The sequence below is a fragment of the Camarhynchus parvulus genome, chromosome 12, assembly GCF_901933205.1.
Source record: "Camarhynchus parvulus chromosome 12, STF_HiC, whole genome shotgun sequence".
In the NCBI taxonomy this organism is placed as follows: Eukaryota; Metazoa; Chordata; class Aves; order Passeriformes; family Thraupidae; genus Camarhynchus; species Camarhynchus parvulus.
The window spans coordinates 7,345,012-7,362,397 of NC_044582.1; the positions used below are offsets into that span (position 1 = coordinate 7,345,012).

At 39.7% G+C, this 17,386-nt stretch overlaps 1 protein-coding gene across 9 annotated transcripts in view; it reads right to left on the reverse strand.

Annotated features, from left to right (window-relative positions):
• Positions 1 to 9,977: 9,977 nt before the first annotated feature.
• Positions 9,978 to 17,386, reverse strand: part of ERC2 (ELKS/RAB6-interacting/CAST family member 2) — a 405,797-nt gene continuing 398,388 nt past the window's right edge. For all 9 annotated transcript variants that reach the window (XM_030956690.1, XM_030956689.1, XM_030956685.1 and 6 more), the window contains one exon: positions 9,978 to 12,986. The gene's annotated coding sequence lies outside the window, so the exon portion shown is untranslated. The remainder of the gene's footprint in view (positions 12,987 to 17,386) is intronic.

Sequence of the window (17,386 nt, forward strand, 5' to 3'; positions counted from 1 at the left end):
AACAGCCCCAATTTGTCTGCATTATCAGCTGGAGAAAGACAGCTGTGCAAAACTCAGGTGGGTTCTTTCCATTTCCTTCTTTTGAGGTCTAATAAATCCCAGTGCCACTGCAGAAACCACAGCCCAGGTACAAGACATGCATGCTGGGTCATGGAGGAAAATAAAGAGATGAGAAAACAATTAAAAAAAAAACCAAAAAAACCAGAAGTAACTAAAAGCTATTGAGCCAGGATGCCAAAGGGATGAACATCTATTGCAGCATGGCAGGGTTCCACTGCCATGAGCTCAGCCAGGTGGAAGATGGTCAGAAAATGCCCTCTCTCAAGAGCAGGGAAGGCTGTGTTTTGGTGCCCCACAGCAATGATTGCTGTTCTGGCAGACTGGTGCCACGGGCAGCAGCTTGTGCCCTGCCCTGGCTCTGGCACACTGAGCTCAGTGAGCTGAGGGGCAGGTGCTGGTGGCAGTGAAGGTGTCTGGAGGTGTTCAAGGAGAACATGAGTCCCCTGCAGCCAGCAGGATGTGTCTGGACCTCTGCAGTTAGAGAGGCTGTGGGAGGGTTCTGACATTTTTTAACTTGATCTCTGGAACAGTAAGGGTGTTGCAGGTAACTATCAAAGGGATTAATTTACACCCCTAGAAGAATGTGTTGTTTTCTCTCCTGTCCTGCCTCTCTCTGGGCACGTGTCCCTCTGCTCACACCTCGTACCTCTGTCTCTGTGTGTGGGTCTTTATCTCGGTGATACCTCGCCCATCCCCATCTCGGCCATCCCCCTGCTGCCACCATATGTCATTGGAATGTTTCAAGTAGTGAGTCTGGTTTACTTAAAGAATAGTGCTTTTAGAGGAATAATACTTTGCTTTGTTTCCATCAGGAGCTTAAAAAAAAACGTTTATGGGAGGAAAAATAAACAATCCCACCACTGCTCCTTAACAACTGAGTACTTACCCTCTCCTAATGCCACCAGTTCCTTATTTCACTGAGGCCAAAGGCACCTCCCATAAACTCTGGAGGGCTCTTACATGTTTCTTCTGAGTGCCCTGAATATAACTTTGCCCAATACACATAAAGGCACACAGAGGCTTCATTTTCCAGAGATGATCAGCAGGGAGTTTTGTCACAGTGACTACAGCCCAGGTGTCCTGGCTCCTCCCCAGAGAGCTGCGCAGTAGGTGGCACACAGAAGGCCATGGCTGCAGAGGGGGTCAGCATGGGAGACAGTGGGACAAGGACAGCACAAGGCTCTTTTCCAGAGCCCATCTGCATCCACGGAACAGCCAGTCCTGCTCTCCATGCAGGTCTCTGCCTCGGGTCTGTGCTTCATTTCCCAAGTGCAGCTGCAAAGGGCTGGAGGAGCAGCCCAGCAGGAGCTGTAGGGGTCAGGGATCACACTGGGACCTCTGCTCTTTGAACACACCCCCTTGGGCCTTAGGAGGGAGGACTCCTACCTTAGGAGGCTTTTAAATCCCATTTTCTGCTGGCATATTTTGGTGGTGTTGGTGTGACTGCTGTGCCGCACTCATTCTCAGGATTCTCAGGAGATTGATTTTACTGACAGCAGAGGAGCAGACCATGAACTGGGAGAAGGAGAAGAGAGGAAGGGGCTCCACAGACTTTCTACAGGCAAGAGCAGTCTGATACCCACTCCTGACATGGTCACAACCACGTGTCATTGCCTGGGGCCGCACCTGCTCCTGAATAGCACTCCTTACCTCTGAGAAGATTAGCAGATTAGGCTGGAGTTTATAATTGTAGCAATATTAGATCCTCAAATTCCACATAGCTCAAGGAGGAATGTAGGTGGATGTTGTTTGAAGCTCTCACCTGAAATATCTCCAAGGATTTCTTTAGTGTATGTACACACACATGTCATCAGTAAGGCGTGTTTAAGAGTGAGAGAAGGGATCTTGGTTAGCCCCTATATGGCACTTATCTTAAAGAGTACTTAGCTAATTCATCATTTCCTTAGGACTAAAGATATGTCATAACAGCTAAGCCAATGTATATTTGTCCATGACTGCTTAAAGCAGTATCATTCTGAAGATAGCCATTAATCTAGGCACCATGAGCAGAACATCTGATAAATTTAACCTATCTTTCAAGCTCCATTGTAGTCTGTCAATTGACCTTGATTCTTCCAGTTTATTTAGAATGTGGCATTATTTAAAACTCATTTTAAAAGATATTTAAGGTTAGGATTAGTTTTGAGCTCTTCATTTTAAGCATTTGATCAGGCAAACCTTGTGACTTGTTGCCCTGGTGATATTATTGTCTTTACTTTTCATGATCAAGGTACTACTTCAGGTCTACATTATTTTCCTCAATTTAAATAAAAAATATGAAGACTTTTGAAAATGGCACTGACAGTGTGGATGTTTGCCCACAGTGAGGAACACAAGGATACACTGAGAGCAGAGACATGGGACCAGGCAGAGGAATATGAACTAAGATTCTATACAGAACAGGGGAAATGGGCACAGGGCACTTGGTTCTTCTGCTAAAATCAGTAACTTGGAAAGTTGGAAATTAATTTATTATGAACCACTTCTTAGTCTCTTCTGCTCTTTAGAGTCTGTAGAGTGTCACTTTTTGAGGTGCAACCTGACAAAATACGTTTATGGTATAATCTTGGAAGAAACAAGGACTATGGTGAGGAAAAGTGCATTGTCCTTCCAGGCAGGACCTGGCAATGTGGTGATGAGCTGAGGCCTTCACTGCCCTCCAACCTCTCTTGGTCCTGGTGTCAAAGCCCACAGCCTGAGTGTGTGGGACTCCTCTTGTTCTGCTTCTTCACCCAAAGGCAGAGAAACTCCCTCTGAGCAGTTCCTGGGGCTGACAGTGCCATGGGGATGGAAGATGATCCTCTGTCCTTTATAATGCCACAGAACACTGTAAGCATTTTCATCAAGTAGCTGTATTTTGCTTCTGGGAGAGCATGACAGGTACTCATTACTGCCCAGTGTGATGGGAATTGCCCAGCCCTGCCTTGCTGGCACCTGTCCTGGTGGCAGCATTTCTTCCACCCAGCCAGTAATAACCTGTAATTCAAAGCAGAGTGGTGACTCCATGATATCACTTTCAACAAAGCAGCCAAGCAAAGGAACAGCTACAGGAGTAGCCACTTAATTGCTTGATAATAGTCATTGCACTTCAGTTTATCTAATAGTCTTCATTACAGGTTGCCAATTTTGCATTTTTTCCTTATTTAGTCAGTTGTTTTGCCAACATTTTCATGAAACACTTCCTTCCAGATTATCTGAGGCATACAGGGGAGCTTACCCAGAGCAGAGGTGGAGGTAGTGATTGATCTTCTGCTGCTTGTAGTGAACTTCAGAGGAAAGCCAAGCCTCATTCCTTTCTGTGAGGTTTTATACAGCACATCTATTGCATTCTCATGATCAGTTAGGTGTATTTCTACCACCTTTTTTTTGACAATATGGTTATGATGTTACTGTGGAGGCTATATTATCATGGGTGAGATATTCTGAGGATATTTCCATAGAATCTGATAGCATTTCTTCACTACCCCACAGCATCAGCTTGTATTTGTTCAGAAAATATTCCCAAGATTTTTCTTTGTGTATTTGTAATTTCCTTTGTGTCAAAAAGGTGCCTTGGTTGTAAGTCCCAGCTAGACTCTGTAGGAGAGTATAGAATATACATTGTAAAAGTCACTTAAATAGTTAAATGTGTGTCACAGCAGGGCTTTTTGCCACTAAATGGGCAGGGCACTCCCCTTCCAAATGCTGGACTTTATACTTGCCATTTGCACTGCAATGCATATTGACAGTCCCGTCCCTGAGAGCAGAGCACTTTTGGGGAAAGCACTCCGTGTCTGAAGCACAATTTGAGCAGTATTTTATTATACTGTGACCCTGTGAGCATACATTCAGGAGGGACTTTTGGGGTTTATTTCAGCTGATTATGGAACACAGAGCAGAATACAGCCAGTGACCTCTGTAAATGATCACATATTTGACTTTTGGATAAGAAGTCATCTAGTCATAAATGATTTATCTAAAAGATTCTATCTGATCTGAGACTAAGCTTCACCCAGCTGCTTTAGGAAAGAAAAGCATGTAACAATTTATAAATTTCACATACTGTAGTACTTTAGAAAATATATTTACGTTCTATATTCTTTACATATATCTGGACTGGATTTTGAAAGCTAACTCAAAGTAAAATCAGATTTTTGAAATGTTTGTTACAAAGCCCTTCCTAAAAGTCTGGTATTCATTTCAAGATGATATCCTGTATTTAATAAGAATTGTTAATATTGTCTGTGTAGCATAATTACAAAACTGTACTAAGATGTGGCGCTCAAAAGAAACGTCCTTTTCATCTTCATTCCTGCGGTGCAAGTAGGATGTGCATCACATCAAAACTATCTCTTCAATTGCCATTTTGTTTATAATACAGTCTTAGGCAGTGACTTTGAAATGAATATGCAAATAGGAAGAAATTTCGAAAAATAAAAACATCTGATTTTTTAAATTTGTCCCGTTCCTCTGGTGCTTGACCTTCCTGGAAGTACTGGGCTATCACACATCAAGGCACCATTCCTTTCATGTGAATTACTCAATTCAAATACATTTACTTTATTTTCAGGCTGCAGCCTAGTATCTGTGTTGGTAAGTAATCTAAATTCTTCTCCAAACTTGCTCTGGTGGCAAGGCTAAAGAAACCAGTTGCAGAAAAAGCCCCAGTGCAATTTCTCTCTAATCCCTCAGAGTTTACCAAATGTACACACATCACAATTTGTATTTGGAATTTCAGATTCGAGAGGGAAAAATAATTGAGCCAAACTAGACAAGTGAATTATGAAAAAACATTTCTAAACAACCAATTTTGATATTTCCTGGTTTACCTGATTCCTTGGGACACTGATGATGGCAATGTAATATATATCAAGAAAGTTTTATAAGTTTTTTTTGTATTTTAGTCTCTAGATGCTGATTATATTCAAATTCCACAGCAATCAAAGGGAGAAAGTGTTTCACACTGCACAGGACACGTGGGTAATCCAAGTGTGAAGCTTGTGTTTCATTTCAGCCAGTCTTACCTTAGCTGCCTCCTGCCTCCTGCCAAGTTCTCTGTGCACCCCCAGAGAAGATGGCAAAGCAGCTGAACAATCACAGGGTTCCTTCATGAAGGAGTTTTCAAAGACTGCATCTGGAACTTCTGTGTGAGGGAATTCACAGCTAAAAAATGTGCAAAGCAGTGCAGGAAGTAGAAAAAGCATTGGAGAAGAGCAGCAATGCATAAACATTTTAACCCAAATCTCTCCCTTTCCCAATGTAGGGAACAGATGCGGACAAGGATTGCTGTGAAGAGGTACCAGTTTGACCACGAGCATTCACATTAACCCAAATGCATTTATAATTGATTTCAGGCTCTAAGTCCTGTGAAAATTTGCTCACATGAGTACTTGTATTCTTCTGTAAGCTATCTGACCAATTATAGCCCCAAATACCAAGCACTGATATCCCCCACTCACTGGAGAAGGACTGAGAGTAATTCCTTCTGACTTCAGTAGCGTGGGAACAAGGTGCCTCTCCTGCTTCCTGATTTTAAACTTGTAACCTGCTTCACAGACACTACTGAATATAGTAACATTTATAGCCAGCTTAGGAAATGGTTCTCTGTATTTTAGCAGAATAACTATATCCAGTCTGCTATGCTTCACAGAGGAAGAAGATTGTAAGACATTTCAGTTAATTTAGCTATGAATTGCATTAACTGATGGTAACCATGAAGAAGAATTAAGAATATCTGAAAAATAATCAAGTCTGAGGAAGAGGCTTCCTCTGAAATATTAATTTTCTTTTAATCAAGAGAAAGAATCCTTATCATATGAGCTGGACAGGTCTTTTCCTATCGTTTTCAGACTCTGATGTTTTATTGACCAAACTCCTTGCTTTAGACTTGAGCTCATGTTCTCTGAGGAAGTACAAGTGGTAATTATGCAAGTCTTTCCTTCCCTGTCATGGGCAACATTCACAGGGGAGATTTACAACCCCCAGCCTTCAGATACGGAGACTGGTTGTTTAACTTGAGAGAGAACAACTCTGACATGGTGAATGGCATCAGAATTGGAACAAATCCTCTAGACACTACATGGACAGTCCTGGGAGTTAGTAATTATGGGGGCGCGGGGGGGTTGCCTCTTCTTTCTCCTGAAGATTGCTCAGAATTTAATTTGTTTTAGAAAATAGACTCCTAAAAATGCATTTTACTCCTCTAGTCAATAGCAGACCTACGTTTAGCAATATGGACTGAATGATATATGTTAAATTGAAACAAATTCAATGAGATAAGTGATCATAATGTTGAGACACCACAAGGAAAGATTGTATTAAGAGTTGGTAAGAGTTGAGTGCTGGCCTAGATACACAGACAGGACAACTATAGACAAAATACACTGTAAATGAACTTCAGTAATGAGACCTAAGATCTATTTTCTTATCACAAAGCATTCAAAAGGTCAGGCAGTCTGTTCATCTGACTTACATTTAGCTGGAATTTTGATATATAGAGGAAACAGTTTGGCCTCATGCTCCTATAAATGCACACAATTGAAGAAAGTGGGTTACAATCAGAAATTTACTTTTAATCAATGGACTTTCATTTCACTTCAGTAAAGTTTGGATTAGCCCCTTAATGCACACTTATCATGACTGACAACAGTCCTGCCTTCACACATTTGGTTGATCTGAGCCTGGAGAAGGTGCAGAGGGCAGGAGAGCTGCACAAGGAATACGCCTGGTCTGTAATGGCTGCATTTTTGTGACCCTTTGTGGACTGTAATAAGGATTTTTTATTAAAACAAAACAAAACTGCAAGAGCTTGGGGGCAGATCTGTGTTCTCTTTTGGCCTGTGTTAACCTCTAACCAAAATCTGGCCATTTAAAAAAAAAAGTACTTCAGCTGTTTTTCTTTATTTTTGGAAGTTTAAAATGAAATATAAAGCCCATAATAAAATGCATATGAGGACATGAATCAATAGACATGAGAACTATGTTAAGAACTATGCAACCATAAAGATCTTCATTAACAAGGGTGTTCTACTTGTGAAATTCAGAAAATGCTCTTATTCACTTGCATGCATGTTGTTGTGTCACTATTTATTTCTATGGTAACCAAAACAGTAAAGCAGCAATATTAGACAACAATCAAGAGAAAAAAAATACAACTTCAGTGCAAAAGGAGACAACTAAGAGCCAAAACAGAGGTGTTTAGATGATGGTGTAATTTGCTATAATAACTGTTTAACCACATATTTGGCAAGCCCTGGATAACTCACTTATGAGTAATGCATTTGTCCAAATTACATTCAAATAAAAAGTAGTTACCATGCTCCATTATCATGTGCTCTGCACAGATATTTCCTCCCTATCGATTTTCCCATGGCAAGAAGGCTTCTCACTGAGCCCAGGTTAGCTGTGCATTGGTGCTGATTTCTCTTGTGCAGCCTCTGCCAGGCTGGTTAGGTGCTCTGGAGCCACAGATCATCAGTCCAGTGCTATCTGGAGCTATCTGACTTCCTTGAGCAGCCTCCCACTCGCCTCTTCCCTGTCTGCTCCATCGGGAGGGAGCTTGGCTGCTCTCCTCCAGCCCAACTCCCCGAGTGCACGGCAGCTGCAGCTGCCAGAACATCTGCTGTCTCCTGGCCTTGCTGGGGTGAGCACCAAAAGCACAGCCCTTTGAAAGTTGGACACTGGCCTCCATTTGAAACTGGATGAGTTCAAAGTTCTCCTGTTAGTCCTGAGGCTCAGAGCTTCGTGGGAATAGACAACTGTCTGTAACACAAACTCGAGTGCACGTTTCAAAGGGATAACAGGCATTGTCTTTAGGATGCACTGGCATTGTGCCTGCTCTTCCCCTGCATCTGTGGAGATTTGGGGTTAGAACTGGCTCATTCTGAAGAAAGAGTAATTTTCAAGAGCAAAGAGTGGAAGGAATGCAAACCCAAACAAAATTAGTCCTTGATTCTGCAACTGCATCCATCAAGGGTGGGCTTCTAGTGAACCAGTGCCTGCAGCCTCATACAAAAACTAAAACAATGTGCCCAGGGCTATTCCTGATGAAGGCAGAGGTTGCCTCTTGTTTGAAAAGGTGCATTTGAAAAAGAGATATCTTATTTGGAAAGTTATGAGCATGAAATAACATCACTGTAATCTCACAGGAGGAAAGTCTGCACAGCAGCTCCTCATCAGCTGTACTTTTCATCTGTCAGGGTCAAGTCATGCCCTGGCGACGTGCAGAGCTCCCACTGGCTTCATAATGGGAAATGCATTACTTATTTAGAGCTCACTTGGCTTTATTTAGAATGATTTAATACTTTGGTTATTAAAAGTTTCATGGTTTGGAGAAGGAATATCAACAGGTGACACGCCCTTCTTTGCCACTCTGTTCTGTACTTCCTGACAGGTTTCTGCACGGGGCAGACCCAGAGTGTGCTGGTGAGTGAGGCTCTTCCAGGAACAAATCCTGGACCCTGAGCACAGTATGAACAATCTGGGATGCAGTAGGAGTTCAGCTTTATCCAACTCCTGCTGGCATGGAGCTTTTGGGACTCTCAAAATGTGTCTTAACTGAGATGTTGGCTTGCAATGCAAGCTGACACAGCTTCATCCCCCGAGCATCTCCCACTGCTTATACTTCAGCTTGCTCAAACCTGGAGCTACTCTGGCTCAAGTGAACAAACAGCCTCTCTGAGGAGGAAACCTCAAGCTCAGAAAAGCCTGATCTTTAATCAGGCTCTCTCAGAGCTGGAGGAGCTCTTGACTGTATGAACTCAAAGTTCAACATTAGTGTGGATGTTCCTGCACCCAGAGTTGCCCTCTGGGGAGCTGCCCACCTCCGCAGCACCCACAGACACAAACATGCTGGTCCTGCCCCTCCCTTGGGGCCCTCACAGCTGCTTTTTGCAGAGGAAAGATCCTTACAGAAAACCACCTTACAGAAAATAGGCTTTAAGGGCCTATGACAGTTTCCTCAAACCCACTGTGGTCCTCTCCAGCTCCTCCGTAAGACACGTTGGCACATGCTGTCCCTGTCACCAGGTGGGGAAGCAGGAGCTGCCTTTAAAGTGATCAATACTGAAAACAGAATCAAAAATATGTCTCCAATGGGATGGGCAGCCCCCTGATACACCAGCAGAACACAGAACAAGCTGCACTAAATAATTTTGCAGGTCTGGAAAGAAGATAGAAGCTACTGCTAATCAATTTGTACCATTGCAGCTCAAAGCTAAGTAGGCATGAATAGAATATACAATAAATGTATATTTAGCTGTAGTTAAAAGTGAAACTTAATATCCTATGTTAGTGCATAGTGCTCTCTTACGAAAGAAAACTAATTTATAGGTAAAGAAACAGAGCTTAAAACTAAGAGTCTGTGTGGTTTAAATAAGCTAAGTAAAATGCATACTTACTTACCTTTTATTCTCCTGCTGTGTGTGCCCTGAGCTGGTCCAGGGACTTCTATGAGGTAAGAAATTCCTGGTCAACAAAAGTTCCTTTTCTAAAAAAAGTGAACATAATGGAAACGGGGAACCACTTACCAGGCAGCTGAAAAAGGAGCTGACTGTGCAGAGAATTTCACACCTTATGGCTTTTGGTCAGTAAAGCACATAAACAAAATGTAATTTTCTATGCAATTACACAGGGTCACACAAGAATATTATGTTTTAGAAACCCATTCAAAAGCATACTGCTCTGTAAGAGCCCCATCCAGAAAATGGTTCCTCACTTTAGTAAAGTTCCTCGTAAGCATTTCTGGGAGTGGGGCCTACGAGACATTTTCCTTTTTATGCTTTCTTAAACAGTTTATGTGATAGTAACAACAGGAAGATAAATTACTTTGAATGGTAGCAATTAGAGAAATAAGGAGTGTGATAGATTTACCATGTGGAAAACATCTCTCACACATTTTCCTACAGTCATTAAACCTGCTTTTAATGACACAACACTGATTTCAGAAAGAAACAAAGTTTATTTGATGAAAATAAACAAGCTGATCAACACTAAATACTTCCCATACACATGATAACAATGTTATGAACTCTAAATACCTTGGTACTTTACACTTCTACAAGACATTAAATTACAATGACTGTCTAATACATGCCCACTGGTAATTTCTAGGAATTCCTTAGTTTCATATCAATGTCCTTAACCATATATCAATATCACAATCCAGAACATGCCACTCACTTGAAAAAATTATTACAAGAAGCACTATCAAATGAGGATCTAAGGTAAATAGGGGATACTGACCCATTGCTGCAGAACATCACATTCAAACGTCACCCTACACACACAAAAGAAACATTGCGGATATAGTTTGTGTCAACACATCTGAGGTCTTTTCATAAACACTGTTTAAAAAGGAAATTGAAACCCACTTTCAAATGAAAGTCAATGTGCAGGTACGTGCATACTGGATACACAAAATTCATTAAATACAAAATTCATACTGTACATTTAAATGAAAGAAAGAATGTGCAGTACAAGACTGATCTCACATTAAAATAATAACCATTATCTTAAATGTTAAGCAAAAGTTGGTTTGCTTCATTACACTCAGAGGAGGAGGGGGAAAAAAAATCTACCAAACATTGCTCAAATAAAATATTTCCCAACATCACAGTGTTTATTGTAAACCCCGAGATTCTATTTTAGGATATGAAAAGATTTTCTCCAAACATCATAGAATATCACATGAAATGAAAAGAAGGAGGGGAAAAAAAAAAAACAAAAACAAAGCAAGAAGGAAAAAAAATCAATGTTAGACAAAATTTTCCTCTTAGGGGCTAACTTTTAGGCCCTGATAAAAGTTTAGATCAATACTCATACCAACATGAGTGGAGCAAAAATGCCCCTAAAATAATATCTGTGACAAAATTGGCACATACATATAAATATCTAACTATACAGCTTTGTATCTGTGACCCTATTTCCCCCCTAGTTTATATCCTACTTCAAGTATTCGGTTGCAGAGTTAAGGTAAAGACCTGATTGTAAGAGACACAGACGATTGTCCCCTACTGCGACAACAAATCTGTCATCAGAAACCTGTTTTGTTGTCTGAGTTTCCAAGTGCAACATTTGTCATATGTGCTAATTATACTCCCAAAAGCTTTGCTGTTTCAAAAACAAAGATCTAAAATGCCGTTGATAGTTAAAGGACAAACTTTTTAAACATGAATGAAACTGGGATTATCTACGCTATGCTAATTCTATACATTTTATTCTATTTACTGAAGACAGTCACATCCAGCAGGACTCCTGCTCAAATAAATTGCTCCTTGATTGCACCGAGAATCATGGTACAAATAAATAAAATATCATTTCTAGACAATAATTTTAAGGGGATTACTATGTATGGCTCATGTAGGATGTTTAGGGTTAATCGCACCACAGGTTCAAAAAATAATTTTTCTAAATTCAGTGCAAGACTTTAGGAGTATCCATTTAGATTTTTTTTTCTTTTTTTTCTTTTTTTTTTTTTAACAGCAGCAAAGAAAAACTACTAAGGATTAAGGCCACCCATGCTTAAATTTATTGTTTGTCCTTTAAAAATGCAGATATTCTATTTCCACTGCCATCAGCATGGAAGCATTTCTTCCATGGACAAAAAGATGCCGCAACAAAACAGCCAAACATTTGCACATGTTTGCCAGACTGACTGAAAATGTTTGTGGAGTCAGAAGGAACCTCTCCTTGAGAAGTGGTAGAGATCTGACTGTCAGTTAAGAGTCTCTCACTGAATGGAACAACTTCACATTTTTATTTTTCCTTGCATGTGCTTTAAATTTATTTTACTAGACACATTTTTTGACACAAACAGCCTTCAAGTGCTGTTTGTTCATTGGTATTTTCTTTAACATCTAAGATTCATTGGGGTCTGTGTTGGAGACTGTTTTTCAATGCAGAGAACAATAACAAACAGTTCCACATTTACAGGAGACCTAGTGCATATACTGTATACACAGCAATCTTATCTTTATTTTTGTTTTTGTTTGCTTCTTTAAGAGTCCCAGCTTTTATTGTTGAAAACATGTATGCATTTGGATGGTAAAAGGTTGATACATCCTTGTGTACATGTCCATATATACACACACATATGTATTTATATACACCTCAAGCTTTTACCATCCAGGAATAGATACATCTTGTATATAATCATATATTTATGTTCAAATTAGATGTCCTATGCATTGTCAGAGACACACACCATATTTTCATAAAACTAAGCTTTGTCATCAGTTTTTAGTACCAAAAATTGATTTCATTTCCAACCTGGCCCAGAGCTTAATACCATAGTTATAGTATCAATATTTGGTTTTGGTTTGTTTTTAATTTATATTATTTTATCAGTAGAGAAAAGAAAACAGAGGAGGGTAAAGGCTTGTTTTTATTTTCTGAAAAAGCCTGTATCTAACTGGGGGTAAAGTTAATGCCAACACCCTTATATAGCATTTTACTAATACCTCTTTGATAATCTAGTGCAATAGAAGTGATACTTTAGAATAGACTAGGTAAAATCAGCAAATGCAGATGCCACATCAAGGGAATCTGAATTACCTATTAAAATCAATATTAATTTACCAAAATTTTGCTAAATAACCTGTTTAACTGAACTTCATGAAACAACTATATTCTGAACAGATGGTTTCTTTGTAAAAACAGAGTAACTCACAAGACCCATTAAAGACAGAAATGAAGCTCTTATAATTTCTGCTTGAGTCTCCTTCATTACTTTCCAAAGTATCTAATTTCACAATAGACTACAAGAAATAATGGAGAAAATGCTAATTAATGCAGCATTTCATTAGATATCAACCTTAGCATTCATTTTCTGCATGTGTGATCTTCTCCAGGATATCATGGTCATGTTTGGAGATCCAATGCAATAGATTATCATTGTTACCTTCCAGTGCTACAGTTTTTTCTTCCTTTTTCACTAGTTCCTCTGACAACTGTAACAAGGGAAAAAAATTCCAATTAACAACATTGGACTGAAGCATCCGGAGCATCTTAGTTCTCATCCAATCAAGATTCTCATACATATGAGTGGAGATAATGCTTTTCTAGGGGCTGAGGATTAAGTAAGGCATTTGAATTCAATTTGAACCCACTTATGTTCATAGCGTGGCAATTAGTTTTATTGCTAATTTGTAGGACATGACTCTCTCTACATGGGAAATATTTTAAATTCCTAAGACGTCAAATTCTGTTGTGCTTGTGATTCTGTAAACAGTGAGTTTTATGATCTTGTCTATAAGCACAGCAGCTTTGAAAGGGAAATGCTATTATTAAATTAAATATTTTTCTGTGGGAACCAAGGGAATCATCAGGTTATTTCCACCCAGTTCCATGGCAGGTGGGAATGTGCAGCACCTCTACCAGCCTTCCAAAATTGAAGCACCGTTTTCCTGTCATATTTTAAGCACTTTGAGCTCACTTTAATTTGCCGAACAGTGGAGAAAGGTTTTATGGACACAAGAAGTTCAGATTTGCAGAAGTTAGAACACACAGCAATGTGTTAGGAGGTTTTCAGCCACACAGCCACTAATCACAGGTGCTCTGCCTGGCTTGGCTGGCACTGCTGAAACCCAGGGGACTGCAGGAGGGAGCACAGCTCAGCCAGTGGGAAGAATCTTCCTGCCTTCCACCAGCTTTGGATGGGACTCTGTCTGTTTGGGACTACAGAGAGAGGCCTCAGTGATTTCTGTTGTTACTTTAGCTGTGCTGCAAGCAAACAGCAGGGTATGCTTGAACAGAGAGCAGTGAATTGGTCTTATTCACATTATCTGTATATCAGATGAGTGGGAGGAATCAAATGATTGCTTTAGAGGGCAGTTGTTCATTTATCCACTGACTTTGTTTCTAGAAAATTTGAAATTCATTATGTATGGGATTTTCCATTATTGCCCTTCCATTTATGTAACGTTAAAAGTTTCCAAAACATCCCATTTTATGGAAAAGAATTTGCCATCCAGTGCTTAGGGTTTTGTATACAGCTGAAAAGTTGGGTTTTTTTAAATAGAGCTACTTGACTAAAATTCTCCTTTAAAATTTCAGAATCTAATATTTATCAGATAAATTATTCTGTGAGTAAAGTGAAACACTGTTTACAGAATAAATTATCATATTATTTTAAATCCCCTATTTTCAACTTCACATCTTGCTGGAAAGCACACACAACAGTTTATATCATACAAATGTAGATGAATTTTACTTTTGCAGAGAGCAGTTGGTACAATTCTTCTGGTCAGAACACTCAGGGACTAATCCAAAGCCCACTGAAATATGGAAAGGTTCCCACCGATTTTAACAAGTTTTGGATCTGGCCCTTGAACAGTCTAAAAATGACTTCTGCTGAGCTGCAAAGCCAGGGAGTTCCTAAAGTAGATCGTGTTACTAGTTCTGGCACATAAAATCGTTGCAAACTTTTTATGAAAACTGTAAGTCAGCGCATGCATTACGTTGGTGAACTGTGCATAGCTCCCATTCCTTTGTGTGCTGAGAATTTCTTAATCACCATTCAAAGAGATACTGGGGCAGAGGAAGCACACCTATAAATTAACGAGGAGAACACATTCCAGAAACTGCAGCACAATAATGCCTAGGTTTTTAAACTAAAATGTAATCACAGCAAATCTTCAATGTAGTTGCTATTTTCCAAGCTGAAATTCCTCTGCAATTAACACTTTTATGCTTGGAAAAAATAAGAACCCAGAATAAAGTGTCCAATCTGAGGAACAGCAGCAAAGTGCACAAAATGCACTCCCTCTCCAGCCTGCTCCTCAGATTTTCATTGGGGTTTTACTACAGAATGGAAGCCCCCCAATAAACCTCACCCACTTAATCAACCCACCCATTCATCAGGAAGCCATATATGTATTGGAAGTGTAACAAAAACTTGTTGGCCACAGGTAGGAAATGCGAAGTATTTCTCAAGTAAGTCAAATAAATATATAAAAGGATATTGCTGTCAAATACCAACTGAGGTTAAGTAAATTAAATTTATATTTGTTTCTTCAATGCTGCACTTGGTGAAAGTCACTGAACCTCTAAAACAGAAATAAAGTTTGGTAACATGCATTGGGCAATTGCATGCAATTCAGCAGTGCTCCAGCTGAAATTAATGTCTTATGAGTTTGGCACCTCTGTCAGTCCATTAGATACCAGTCAATGAAAACAGCAGAAGGATGTGAAGATATAAAAGTGTAGTAGCCCACAAATATTTGTTCAGATTGTTTTTCCTTTGGATAAAGACACCTGCCTGATTAGTACTTTTTACCTCCAATCCTTTCCTCTCAGCAGTGATTTGCAGAAACAAGCTGGAGAGGGTGGGTAAACACAAAGGGGTTAAAGGGGAAACTGTTTAATAACAGTAGTAAAATGCAGGCTATTTTTGACATCTGGGTTAATGTCCATTATGCTCCATATGCTTTCCAAATGTTTGCAACAAGCACCCAGATACAAAAACAGATACCCATTCACATAGGCTTAAATTGCCCTCTCCTAACCTGTTACACATGGTACCTACATAAAAGGCCAACAACTGATATGGTAATTAGTGAGTAAGAAAGAGAGGGAATAGACACTTTATTGCAGGGAACTGGTATCTGACCAAATGTTAGTAGAGAAGGATATCATTAATGAAAACCTGTGAGGGCTATTTCTGCTCCCTAATCTACGACAAGGCCTCTGCACTATAATGTGACATCCTTGAAAAAGCTGTCAGGATGAATTCCTCAATTTCCTTCTCCAGACTCATTCATCATTACTGCAATCAGAGTACCAAAAAATGATGGGAAACTATTTCATTTTCTGGAAACAAGTAACGAGACTGGAATAAGGCTATAACTCATAAAGTCTTTCTCTAGTGATGTCCTGGAATTTGTCTCTGCCTCTTGCAACAGCATCATGTAAATTATAGGAGGGAGAAAAAAAAAAAGCATTATCAATTTTTACCTTTGTGCAAAACCGTGAAAAGAATGACTCTATTAACTAAGAAAAAGCCCTGACACTCTAAATTCTGCCCCTGCTGCCAGTCTAATCTGGGACTAAGGAAAAAGAAGTATAATTTTTCTGCGCTTAACTTGCTCTTTGCTACGGCAGGCATAACATCAGCTCCTCACAGGAATTTGCAAGGCTTAATGTTTGTAATGTGCCTAAAAAAGTCTTGGATGAGTGCTAAGTATTATTATTTTTCAGTTCCTGCATTTGATTAAAACTGAAATAACACAGTAAAAATTAAATTAATATATTAAGTTACAAGTAAAGAGCAAGCATGTGGTTTGTGGAGCTACTTGTAACACTTTTAATACGAACATGTATTACAGAGTAGGTGATTCCCAAGGTCTGTACTGACATGTACCATGTGGGCATAACTTAACAACTGAAAAACCCCCCAGAAGTTTGATTCAGCCAAAAATCTGTTCGTGGCTTCTGTGTGAGCTCAGAGCTGGGGCCAGGGGGAGCCCTGTGGGCTGCTTTCCCCTGCCCCTGAAGTACAGTTGCAAACACGATCACAGCCCAGATATTTGCAACTCAGCACAAGCACCAAAATTGGGTAGCACAGATCTGCTGCAGGGCTCGCCACTGCAGAGGTCCCTTAACACAGGATGTGACAATGGCACGACATGTGCTGTTTGAACCTCCCTGTCATTACAGCCCAACAATAAATGCTGGTTTTGCTACTTCCTCCTGGCCTAACTCTTGAGGAAAGAAAGAAAACCCACCTCTCACTTTCTAAAGAATACAATAACCTGTTAAAGCCTGTTATATCAACATGGAAATCTCTAGTGAGGAGGGCCAAGAAGAAAAATAATTAAGGCATAAATTTGTATCCAACCTACATAGAAAATTTTCAATGCTGAGATGCCAAAGACACCTAAGACACTTGTTGAGCAGAGTGAAAAGGTAAAATCTAGTTTAAATTTATAGCATTCCTTCAGTGTCCCTCTAGGAGTTTGGCTTTTTGCCAGCGTTCCTTGTTAAAAATTTGTTAAACGTGTTTGGCATTAATGCAAACACAAAGTGCTCATTTGTTACAAATTCTATTGGAATGCATTCATTTAAGGCAATGAAGTAGTTACCAGAAAAGAAAAAATGTTCATTAAGTACATTTTAAAAATACAATGATGTATGCGGTGCATAACTATGGCGCCCCAGTGGCTATATAAATATCTGACAGAATAACCACAAGTTGTGTTTGGTTTGAAATTGGAATCTCTTAAACAGAACCGATAGAACAAAAACTGGTTTTGTTTGTTGTCAAAACTGATGTTAGTCTTTCTTGTTTAGATCTAGTTATAATAACCAAAGTTTTGCCATACAATGTTTTTTTGCATCTCAAATCAATAAA